Consider the following 12,945-nt stretch of genomic DNA (forward strand, 5'->3'; position numbering starts at 1 on the left):
CAACTGGGGACGGTAGAGGGCAGCAGGCGCCTGAATAAACCCGAAGGAAGGCCGTAATGACGAAAAGCGTCAGGCTGGTTTTTTGAGATTGCTGTACTCAGGTTGTGTTCACACTCCGGTTTACTGCGCACTCACTGCGTTTTCATCCGTGTTCAAACGATGTTATCCGAAATGCGTATGCAGCCCGTATTTTGCAAGAAGGTACTACGGCCTGATGTGCTGTTTCTCAAACCACCTTCACAAGGATTGGAGTCCTTAAAACGTTCCTAATTTGCCTCCAGCAAGTTAACACCTTAACATAGTAATCCAACTATACTCGGTTATAGCAATTTACTATGATACTCTAGTAATGAGGATTCGGAAGAGGATGCTGCTGCCGCTGCTATCCTAAACACCATCCCAGCTGATCCTTCCTGAAAGCTTTGCTTTTAGCTCTAAACAAGCTGTGTGTGCTTTTGTTTACTTTGCTCATAGGGCAGCTGCAAAATGCACTGCCAGTGGGATACCTGCTACCTTAATTTTCCCAGAGGTATTTTAGACATTTCCTCCACGGGCCCTGAATCCTTTAAGTACTTTGAAACACTCCTACAGTACTCTAGGATCTCTTATGCCCAGTGTGTTTATCACATTGTCAGCCACTAGAGTGCCTTCCCTGACTTGGTGCCCTCCTAATGTTTTAGACTACAATTCCCATCAGCCCCAGCCTGCATTTGTTAGCTGAGGCTGATGGGAATTGTAGTCCAAAATAACTGGAGAGCGTCAGGCTGAGGAAAGCCTACGCTAGAGCTCACGTGGTCTTCTTTTTAGAAATTATGCATCGTTGGTGGCTGCCTCTGTGAATGCGTGGGACAGGGGCGAAGGCACGCATTTTTTTTAGAGGGGGCTCTGAAAAAAGGGTTATATTTAAAATGCATACTTGTCGTTGCTTTACGTATAAAAGTGAAGAACCAAAGAAAACGTATCTGCCAAGGTGAGTCCCAGTCCCAGGAAGGTGGGGAAAGGGGAAAGGCCGGTGGTCTCCGCCTCCTCGTATTCTAGGACTGAAGGTTGGGGCAGGAAAACAATGGTTCGGGAGACAAAATACGTTGTTTCTTGGGGGGGGGGGTTAGGAAGAGACGACACGCCCCCTGTTGCCCCCTCTCTCGCGCAGCTGGCGCTTAATTCGTTTCGCGCACGCGCGCATCCCCACGCCAACACGCATACGCGGTACAACAAAGGGGAGGCGGAGGAGAGGAGCAGTCGCGAGCCCCTCGTCCCGCCCCCAGCCCTGTCTTCCGAGGAAACCGGAGGCGAGGGATGCGCGCGCAGAGAAATGCGGCGGAGACAGAGGCCAGGTGACCTTTCAGCCTCACCTGCCAGGGTATACTGTACAGAATATGGTCTTTTTAAAAAATAATAATAAAGCATGAATTAATGGCGCACAGCTGTGCGTTTCTACTCAGAAGTCCCCTTGAGTTCCGTGAGGCAGACTCCCAGGTAAGTGAGTAACAGGACTACAGCGTAAGGACAGGGAGATTTTCAGATTATAAAAAGGAAATATGTCCCCCTGGCACAAGAGGGTGCAAGTCTCAAGTCATATTCAGCACGCCTCCTATGCATTATATTGAAAATATGTACAACCGTGCTGAGTGGGTTATTATTGTTATCTCCATATTCCATATACTGAAAGAGCTGTGGCCAGGAGAGGGCAGGATTCCTTCTTGAAAGAGGTGTATCTGGCACCTTCATTGTATAGCTTTCCTTGGAGGCTGAAGAAGCGACTCTGAGATATAAATTATAATTAGGATGCACCCTGTCCTCCTGAATGTAAATTGCTGCACCGGCTTTTAATATTGTATTTTTATATTTGTTGTAACCCAGCCTGATACCTTATGCTGAAGGGCAGGTAAGTCAAATAATGTAATATTGTTGTTGTTGTTGTTAATTTATTTAATTTATATACCACCCTATACCTGGAGGTCTCAGGGCAGTTCACAAAACAAAATTAAAATATAAAACCACCAAATATATCATCAAAATAAAAACAACCCAATAACCACCCCCAAAAAACCCTACATTTTAAAAGGGCATAGGATGTCAATCAAATCAACCAAAGGCCTGGAATGTTTTTGCCTGGGGCCTAAAGGTGTATAATGAAGGCGCCATGCGACCTTCCCTGGGGAAAGCATTCCAGACAAGGAGCCACTGCAGAGAAGAGCCATTCTCGTGTTGCCATCCTCCGGACCTCTCGAGGAGGAGGCACACAAAGGAGGGCTTCAGAAAATGATCTCAGGGTCCAGGTAGGTTCATATGGAAAGAGGTAGTCCTTGAAGTATTGCGGTCCTGAGCCGTTTAAGGCTTTATAGGTCAAAACCTGAACTTTGAATTGAGCCCAGAAACTAATTGGTAGCCAGTGCAGTCCGACTACGATTGGTGTAATATGCTCAAACTGTCTTGCTCCAGTGAGCAACCTGACCGCTGAATTCTGCACTAGCTGAAGTTTCCAAACCATCTACAGAGGCAGCCTTACGTATAACGCATTGCAGTAATCTAACCTTGAGGTTACCAGATCATACACAATAGTAGTTAGGCTATCCCTGTCCAGATGAGGGCGTAGCTAGGCCACCAGCCGAAGCTGATGGAAGGCACTCCAGGCCACCTGAGCCTCAAGCAACAGCAAAGGATCCAGGAATGCCCCCAAGCTGTGACTCTGCTTCTTCAAAGGAAATGTAACCCCATCAAGAGCAGGCAATCTCCCACCCATCTGATCTAGGGAACTACCCACTAACAGTGCCTCAGTCTTATCTGGATTGAGTTTCAGTTTGTTGGCTCTCAGCCAGTCTATTACTGAGGCAAGACACTGGTCCAGCACTTCCACTGCCTCACCTGCAGATGTAAAGGAGAAATAGAGCTGAGTGTCATCAGCATACTGCTGACAATGTACTCCAAACCTCCAGATAACCCCACCCAGTGGTTTCATGTAGATGTTAAACAACATGGGGGATAGGATTGAGCCCTGAGGAACCCCACATTGAAGGTTCCATGGGGCTGAAAAGCATTTCCCAAGCAACACCCTCTGGGAACGACCATCCAAGTAGGACTGGAACCACCGCAAAGCGGTGCCACCCGCCCCTGGTTTGGAGAGTCGTTCCAGAAGGATACCATGGTCTATGGTATTGAAAGCCACTGAGAGGTCGAGAAGAATTAACAGGGACATGTTTCCCTTGTTTCTCTCTCGAAAGAGGTCATCATACAGAGCAACCAAAGCAGTTTCTGTGCCAAAACCAAGCCTAAACCCCAATTGAAATGGATCCAGAAAATCAGTTTCTTCCAAATAATATATATGCAGAGACTGGTTTGCTTAGACAACCCAGTGAATTTATAGCGAGGAAACATTTGAACATTTATAAGTGTCTCCATACACAAAAGCACATTTTAGCATACTGCTGCAACACTAAATATGGAATAGTCACCATGTTCCAGTTGGTTGTCAGTCATCTGCCCTCTTGGTATGTAGTGTACCACAGATAATGTTATTTCTGGTTTTTGAAGTTTTTCATTTGTATTTTACTGGTGTAATGGAATTTGATATTTTTTGCCATGATGTGCAGTTTACAATGTGCTGGATAAAATGAAGAACCCAATTAAAATATTAATGTTTTTTCAAGAATGTTAAAAATGGATCATACTTGGAACTACCCTTCTTCACCCATTCAAATGTAGCACAGAGCACTGGGTGCGTCTGTCTTAATTTTGGGACTTAGGAGGGGGAAAGGGGGCCCTAGGAGAAAAGAAAAGGTAGGATAACAAGCAAGCTTTGAAGCCACAAATCTGTTTCTAAGAACAGGGTAAATGCATACCATACAAGGCAATTCTAAAGTACAGTACATCTTTAGCCATATGGCCATAAATATTATTTCCGTTTACAATAAAAACAACAAAGTTTATTTCTTCTTCTTCCACCTCAAATATCACTAGCAGGATGATACATATAGTAGATGCCCTTTTATATAAAAGTAAACAAATAAAAATAAGATAAATAATTTCTCAGTCATAAGGGAGTTAAAAATGAAAAGTTATGGGTAATTTTCTGTTATAACAATGAAGCAAGTTTATATAATAGGATTTAATGCTTGAGTTTTCTGCATATATGCACCTTTTTTTAATCCAACCACTTTTTCTAATTATATGATTGCATAATATTTCTCCTTCCTGGAATGGTTATGTGTGCTTCTACTACCATGGTAACTACTTTGCTTCTGATTCAGCCATATGGTGTTATTCCCCCTTTCCACGCTGATTATCGTGTCTCACATTCTATTATAGCGAGTAAAGGAGTACAGAATACTGTTTTAGGAGGACACACTCGGAAGTTGCTTCTTTCTAAAATGCCAAAAATTGTTTACAGCTTGCAACTGCCTACAATTTTCTTTCCGCAAAGGCTTAGAATGAAATGCTAGTTAAATGTTATATATACCACCCAAAGTATACAGTAGGGGGAGCATCTGTAACCTTCTCTCAGGTGCATAGCATTTATGTGTATGTGGTAACTTTGAGGTGCTAAGAGCACTTTCAAACAAGCAGTTATCCACCTACATATATGAGAAATGTACAGTCTCATAAGGACTGGACCACATGTTTTAATGTTCTACAAGTGCTTGATTTTCCAGAGGTACTATTATTTTGAGTACAGCTGTCACAGTGATAAAAGTACTCCTAGTGGTTGTTCCTGCAATACATCAGTAGTAAAGTGAAAATACAAAAGCACCAATGAGTGAAAGACAGAGGTGCTATGTGTCTCAGGTTCTCACATCCAGGAGACAGCCTGCCCTGAACAGGGGTTACACCGCCCTGGAAGGAGCAGGTTCACAGTTTGGGAGTGCCCTTGGATTCAACACTTCACTGGAGGCTCGGGTGCCCTCGGTGGCTAGGAGTGCCTTTTTTCAACTCTAGCTGATTCCCCAGCTGCAACCTCTTTTGGACAGAACTAGCTTGGCCATTGCACTCCGTGCCCCAGTAACTTCTAGATTGGATTATTGCAAGGCTCTCTATGTAGGGCTGTCCTTGAAGATGACTTGGAAACTTCAGCTGGTCCAAAATGCAGCAACTAGATTACTGGCTAGGCTTCTGTTTATAACCCCTGTTTTAAAACAGCTGCACTGGTTGTCAATTTGTTTCCGAGCCCAATTCAAGGTGCTCACATTAGTTGTTAAAGCCCTAAATGACTCAGGCCCCCAATATTTGAAAGAGCATATCCTTTCCTACAGACTCTCTTGAGTGCCGAGGAGGTCCTCTTGGTAGTTCCTCCACCCTCGGAGCCTCAGGGGAGTAGGGTTTGGCCTGGGCTTCATCCTGTTTCACAACACCTAAAACATGATAAATGAGACCACAGATAGATGGTGCCAAAGCAAGTACTTATGATCTCAACTGATCCATTAGCTCAATAGCTTACAACCAACGTTACATAGCTCGGCATTCCTCCAAAGACTGCAGCTTACTTAGGAGCGTTGGGTAGTATTCAGTTTTGTTCAGAGTAGACCCACTGAAATTAATGAACACGACTAAGGTCCATTAATTTTGATAGGTCTAACTGAGTAAAGCTTAGGTGAATGCCATCCATTAAACTTCCCTGAACAGTCAAGTATCTTAATGCTGCCAACGAAATAACAAAAAAGGCAGGCAGGAGCTGTGCAAGCAAATTCTTAAAGAATCTTCTGGGGTTTCAAAAGGTTGTAGCACGGCATTTTAGAACTGATGGCACTAAACACCTAAAAATCATTGCCACAACATTCTCTCTTTCTCTAACAACCCACTTCACCTTTCCTCAACATGGTCATGATGGCTACTTGCCTGATAAACATAGAAGTGACATTCATAGGCACTAAACCCATGTTGTGTCAACAGAATGAAAAGAGGAAATGGAGCTGCAATTCCCTTACTGGAGAGAATAGAGCAGAGCCCAGGGAGAAAAAGAAAGGTATGATGAAGCTGCAGAATTGCAGCAGAGGAACAGAGAAGAGAAACGGCCCAAGACCATTGCACTTCTTCTGTGGTGATCTTTGTCATAACCCAGCTTGCTGCAGCTGCATTGCCACAAGTACATCTTACAGCGTAATTACTATCACCATATCAAAGCATTATGAATGCAAAGCTGCAGCGTTGCGGCATTTGGACAGAGCCGAGAAACAGCCCCAAAAGTTGTGTCTCTCATTATCCAAACACTGCTGCAACTACTTTGCCACAGGTACATCTTGCAGTGTTATTATCGCTGCCATATCAAAGTATTATCAGCAAAAACATAAATCTAAGCTCCTTACAAGGCTGCAGATTCTGTCCTTGGCTAACATTTCTAGCCAGTTGCAGCATTCAGTTCCTTGAGCACCAACTGCATTCACCTTGAATAACTTCAGTGGCTTATCTCAGGCACAGTTGCCAACCAGGTTAATGTGATAAAGGCTTTCTCCCCACACCCTTAAGACCTACTGAAGTTTTTCCCTTGCCCAAGCTGAGGGATCAAGTGAGCTCACCAATCAGCAGCGTGTTGCGGAGGCTGTCAGCTCCTGTGGGAGAATGTTAAAACTATTGAATCATAATAAGAATTGACATTGTAAATGCAATTAGTACTTGACAGGAAGAATTGAAAGAGGAGGGAAACAAGGGAAGTATACAACCCCTAGGGCAAAACTGAAATGGAAACACATCTTGCTTTCCCAGTTTTAAAATAAGTTAATTCTATGGGCTGGCAAGACTCTGACTGCTGTTATTCAACCAGGAAGTTCATAATCAGCCGCCTATGTCCATGGATAGAAGCTACATCATCTGGTGTTCATAGTCCAAAAGAGCGGCATGGGGAAAATACTTCCCAACATACCTCATGGTTTCTTTGGAGGCAAATGAGCTGCCTCTTGTTTATATAACATCACAGGCTAATTCGTGCTAGCCCAGTCACTGGTTTTTTGTTTAACCAGGGTTGATTCCTCACCTCCAACAGGCATTCATGGGAACTGGAAACAGATCTAATCTTTTCAGTGACCTCAATGGCGTTGGAGAATAAAACTCCATTGGCAGTGGTTTCGGAGCATGCAGCTAATGCTTTTAGCACAGATCTAACATTTCCTCATAGGGTTTTCTTTCCTTCAGTGTTTTCTATACAACTCCTTAGAAATCCTCAGGAAAAACAAGCATTTTACAGTACTGTGCCTTTATTGCTAGTACATGGCAACAGGACAATAAAGATAGATGTAGCAAGAGGACAGAAGCACTTTGGATACCCAAATAGGGTTCTGCTGCCAAAAGAATGACTTCACTTTTCTGCAGCCATTGGCAATTCACCAAAGAAATCATCCCAAATTTATCATTTGACCTTCAAGCCCAAACTTACAGAATGCACAGAGATTTTTCCATTTATAAAAGCAGAAAACAAAGTGTTGCTGTTGTTGTCTGTAAAATCAGTCAACAGTTTTGCTGAAATCCAGTGAATTTGTGAACCCCCTAATGATTTCTAGGCTACAACACAGCAAAGGACTTTTGGAAGTTCTCTGCCTTGTGAAAGAGCCTCAGAGATTCCTTGGCAGCTGAAAGTCAAAATTTGTCAAGTCTGGAGTTAACACGCAAAGGGCTTGTTCATGCTAACTTGGCAACCATGGATCCTGCTTGCTCAGTCACAAATTACTTGCATTTATTAAACGGTTTAGGACCACCATGCATGAAGAACCATCTCCTTCCGTTTGAACATGCTGGTCAAAAGAACATTAAAAAAGTCAGCTGGATCAGGCCAGTGGCCCATCTAGTGCAGCATTCTGTTATCAGAGTGACCAACCAGATACCTGTGAGAAGCAACACAAGCAGGACCTGCCCACACTGCCCACCTGTGATTCCCAGCAATTGCTATTCAGAGGCGTATTGACTCAATTGGAGGAGGTCCTGCTGTGTGTCCCAGCATATTTGTGTAGAGATCCTTTGTCTACAAACGGGTAGGGAAAAATTTTTTTTAGCTCAAGGGCCTTATTTCTTTATGGGCAACTTTCCAGAAGACACATCATGCCACTGGTTTACCGAGTCAGTGCCAATTATGAGTGGGGCAACAGAAACAAATGGGTTGTCACATGGAAGATGCAGCAAGCTTGTTTTCTCCTGCTCTGGAAAGTAGGACCCGAACCAATGGTTTCAAGTGATAAGGAAGGAGATTCTGACTAAACAACAGGTAGAACTTTCTGACAGGAAGCTGTTAAGACAATGGAACGGACTCCCTCATAACTTGGTGGACTCTCCTTCGTTGGAGGTTTTTAAGCAAAGCTTGGATGGCCACCTGTCTTGTATAATCTAGCTGAGATTCCAGCACTGCAGGCAGAGGCGTAACGTGGGGTGCGCCATGGCACCGCAATTTTGAGAGGGGGTGCAAACAGGCATGACCCAGGGTAGGAGAGCAGGAGAGTCGGTGGCAATGCTGCCGCCCACCCTCTCTGGCTGTGAGGCGCCTCACACCCAGCAGCGGAGAACACTCCACCTCAGCTGCTGATCGCAGAGGGTTATACTAGATGATCCTCTTTCCAACTCTTCAGTTCTCTGATTCTATTAATTCTACATTAATAAAGTAGACAACATTTGAGTCATGACCTCCTCATCTCCCCCTCCTTTCTGTTCCATTCCATTTTAGTTTTTTGCTTGTTTGTCACAACCCCCTTCCCAAAACACAAATCTCTCCATTCGGGCAAGCATGAGGCATTGTCACAGTTCAAGGTTGCATTCCAGTCAGGCAAAAGCACCTAGGAATGTGGAGCAGGGTGGGTGAGTTATGTGACCTAGAGGAAGCTTGGAGGACTGCATTTGGACTCTGGGCCTGAGGTTCCCTACCCATGATCCATGTGGCTAAGGCTGGTTCACATATAAGAGAACCATAGAGTTGGAAGGGACCCCAAGGGTCATTTAATGGGGTGTCCTGGTTGCATGATATATTTAACACTAGAACAAATGTGATACACTAAGGAAATAGCCACAGCCCCTGAAAACCTGGCGCAGAGGACTACCCACATCAGCACAGAGTCTTTTGAGGAAGAGAGAGAATTCTGGAGAAAGGGGTTGGTGTCCAAACATCTTTGGCTGAGCTACCTGAAGTAATCCCATTCCACTCCAAAGTAGCAATGATCAATGTAGAAATTACAGTAGTTTCCCTCCCACTCTCCTCCTCCACCTCGCTTGATTTATACGTGCCTGTGTGCTGGATACGTGGGGAAACCCGCCTAAACTGAAAATTACCTTGGGGCACAGATCCATTAATCGTTTGACTGAGACGTCAAGCTGTAAACCACAAAGACCTCGTGGAAGTGATGCAAGGTTTGATCATTTCTCTACGTTGCAGTGTTGACGGACACATAAACGTACACGTGGTGATAAATTAGCAGGCTGGACAGACAGACACACAAACCCCAACAATGCATGGCATTGCTGCCTGCATCTTTTTCTTTCCTCTTTCCTCTCTCCTCCCCCTCCCCGCCCCAGTGCAGCGGGGTAATTAATAGCTTGGCGGACGAGGAAACAGAAAACACAAGGGAAAGACTAACCACCCCATAGCACCGTTGCTCAGATCAAAACCAAATCCACTGCGCCCCGCTTTAAAGTTGTAAGCGGCCTCTCTCCCAGGACCGGATTTAGGTTTGATGAGGCCCTAAGCTACTGAAGGTAATGGGGCCCTTTATATGCCCAGCTGTCCTTTGTCAACAACAAATTGTCACTGTTGCTTGTGTTGAATATATGCTATATGATAATTCATGGACCTAACAGGTATCTAAAGCCATTTGCACTTAACAAAATATGTATTTTATCAAAGTAATTGTTGAACTTATATTTTGGAAATGTACATCCAGGTTTTTTTCGTTTAAAATTTTTTGGGGCCCCCAAGAGAGTGGGGCCCTAAGCTATAGCTTGTTTAGTTTATACGTAAATCCAGCACTGCAGTCTCTACCCAATTCTCAACTCCACCATAAGTGTTTGGGCAGCAGAGGGCCTCTGCTCTCCATCCAGGCAACAAAGTAGGCAAGAGCCAACAAGTCTTGGCGCGAAAGCTGAAGCTGTCTGAAAAGGTATTATTCAGCCCGCCCGGCCCATATACGCAGTTTGCCAACCTCCTAAGTGGAATCGGATCACCCTTGACGCGCCCCACTCTGGTTCCACAGCTTGCGGTTAACTATTCTCTCCAAAGGAACTCCTTCCCACCCCAGTCCTCTCGATGGCCTCCCCCGGCTTTGCTCTCCAGTTGGAAGCCAAAGCCAAGCTTGGAGGAACATGCTAGGCATCCCTTGCTGGTGATCCTGAAAAGGCTCCCTAGAGGGTGTGCACCCTGATCGGAGACTGCCCCCATTCCTAAGGCATACGGCATGAAGGGGCAACAGAAGGTGCGTCAACAGACCTGCAAAGGGAGGCAGAGAGAGGAAGGTTTGCAGAGGAAATGCAGTCTTAAAGAAAAGCAGGGAAGATGTCCATCGTTAAGGCTGGGAAGGGGGGGGGGATGAATCAATGACTTGTGGCTCTGCAGATGTTGGCCCCTAGCTGCCAGCAGTCCCAGTCAGCATGGCCAATAGTCAGAGGTGGTGAGGACTGCAGCCAAGAAAAAACTAAGGACCACAGGCTCCCCACAGCAGCATGAAGGGAACCACAATGCATGCTTATGTACACTAGGTGCAGAGAAAAACAGTGCAACCATTCCTAGCTTCCCACCCCACTCCCAGCTCAGGCAGTGGAGAATGGTACCCCATATGTCAGTCTTGTAATGAGATCCAATGGTGTCTGCACATGGAATGGCTGGGGAGCAAAATATCTTGGGCCAGGTGTGGATGGTAAATGCTGCAGCTACTGTTCTCTCCTTACAGTTGCAATGCCACTGTTTTGTCCTTGTTTTATCTGTGAAGCAAACTAACATGAAGTACCCAACGAATCTAGGGGGATGAGATCAACAATTTATCATCATATAGAAGAAAACTACAGCTGAGGTTTTCCCTCCCATTTAATCACAGCTAAAAATAAAGGCAATCAATTTCAAGGAATGCTCCCTGGAAAGCTTATGTGCTAGGTGTCAGCCCTCTGGTGGTACTGAAAATACTTGCACTTGCCTACGGGGAGAGTTCTATTAAGGTACTGCCTCCGAAAAACCTGGCTTTCAAATAGGACCAGCATCATCAAGAGGATTTTGACTTTTTGAAAACCTCTCCCAGTTCACACATACACACAGTATGTATGTCCCAAGTTGCACCCCCTCCTAACTTATGATGGAGAGAAGTAATTAATGGGAAAGAGACCTATCAATTATTATTAGCCAGGATGGCTAAAAATAAAACGGCTGTGGGTCCCATGCAGCCCAAGGCTAACTGTGGTGTATTAGCAGTATCATCTAACATGTTCCTATTCTGATATGCATTGGTATTTACCAGGCACTCCTATCTCCATTACTGAAAACCAATCATTGGAATGCTAATACTGAAGCCAATATATTCCTCAGGGCAGGCAGTATGATTTCAACATTAATGCAGTGCGCTAGTCCTACACATGTAAATTATTTGTGTGTCTCAGGCAGGAACCACTGACAATGTGCAGTTGCTTCCCCTCATATTGTATTTGCCTTTATCCTTAACCTTTCTCTCGGACTTCTTTTGTTTGAGCTTGGAGACTGTTTTTTCAAGCACAGCACACAAGGTAATGAATTGAGCAAGAACGGCTTCATATATTACGAAGTGCTACACACACTGCAATGTTTGAAGCAGCAGCAGGAGCACACATCTATTTCATCATAAGCATGCATGTATACACACACCCCTGGGAGCCGGAGCCAAATATAACTCATGGCCATATGGACAGTGGAAAAGGTACATACAACTCCAAGCCAAGTCTTACAGCAAGTGCATGCACACACCACAAACTACGACCATTTACTTGGAAGTGTCCCAATGAATTCATGAGAGTTACTTCCATGAAGTGAAATGTCCTTAAGATAGCACAAAGCACTGTGAGTGACTGAGGTACAACCACAAAGAACTAAACCCAAAACTATTTTGAGGTTTTATCGGTACAAATTCTAACTGTTGAAAGCACTAATGCAGTGCAGTTTTAAGACACCAAATGAGGTGATGGCTTTCCTACACACAGATCAGAGATGGGGAAACCTGGGGAAACCTCTGCCCATGCCACACTTCCCACCAGCCCAGTTCCATGCCCTCCTTAAGTACTTTGCCTGGCTGGAATGTGTTTTTGAAATGTGACGTTTGCCCGCTTAGGTTTATGTGTGTGTGTGTGTCTGCATAGAAATCTGACTTCCGTGCATGACTGCAATGTAGTTTATGGTACAAGATTAGAGTCCCATCCACTGCTCTGCCCACTTTTGACTCTAGTCTCACCCTCCACCTTGATTGGCATGGGACCACGAAAGGCCTCTCTGTGCAACCAACTGTATTGCCATACCCAACTCTCATGCCTTTTCTCAAGATGTTGTTTCTGTAAATGGATTTTTCATTTCATTTCTCAATCGGCACATTACAATATTTTGGATACATGCAATTCTTCCCTGAGAAAGAGCACTGTTAGTCATGGATACACAAGTGTTACAAGCACCTTCTGGGAATGACCTGTGATGGAACGAGTGAGATGTTTCCTCTTGCTGCACCATTTTGTGACCTTTTAAACATTTTAACACTTGGAGCAATTCAGCTCCAGTGCCAGTACCCTCATCTAACCATGTTGCTGTTGTCTTTAGTGTAGCAAAAGCATCAAGACAAATTTCCTTATCCCAGCAAAAAAATGTTCTTTTGTAAACAGGGGAAAACAGCTGTACAGTTCCCAGTCTACAGTACTTGTGTGAGTGTCATGCACAGGTTGAAATGTGGTTGGCATAAGCACTGACCAACTCTGAAAGGTCCTAAACGTGCTGCGTGAAAGGCACAAACCTTCTTTTGCCACACTCTAACCACCAATTGTATATCG

The sequence above is a fragment of the Podarcis filfolensis genome (assembly GCF_964270895.1).
Source record: "Podarcis filfolensis genome assembly, chromosome: 6".
Taxonomy (NCBI): domain Eukaryota; kingdom Metazoa; phylum Chordata; class Lepidosauria; order Squamata; family Lacertidae; genus Podarcis; species Podarcis filfolensis.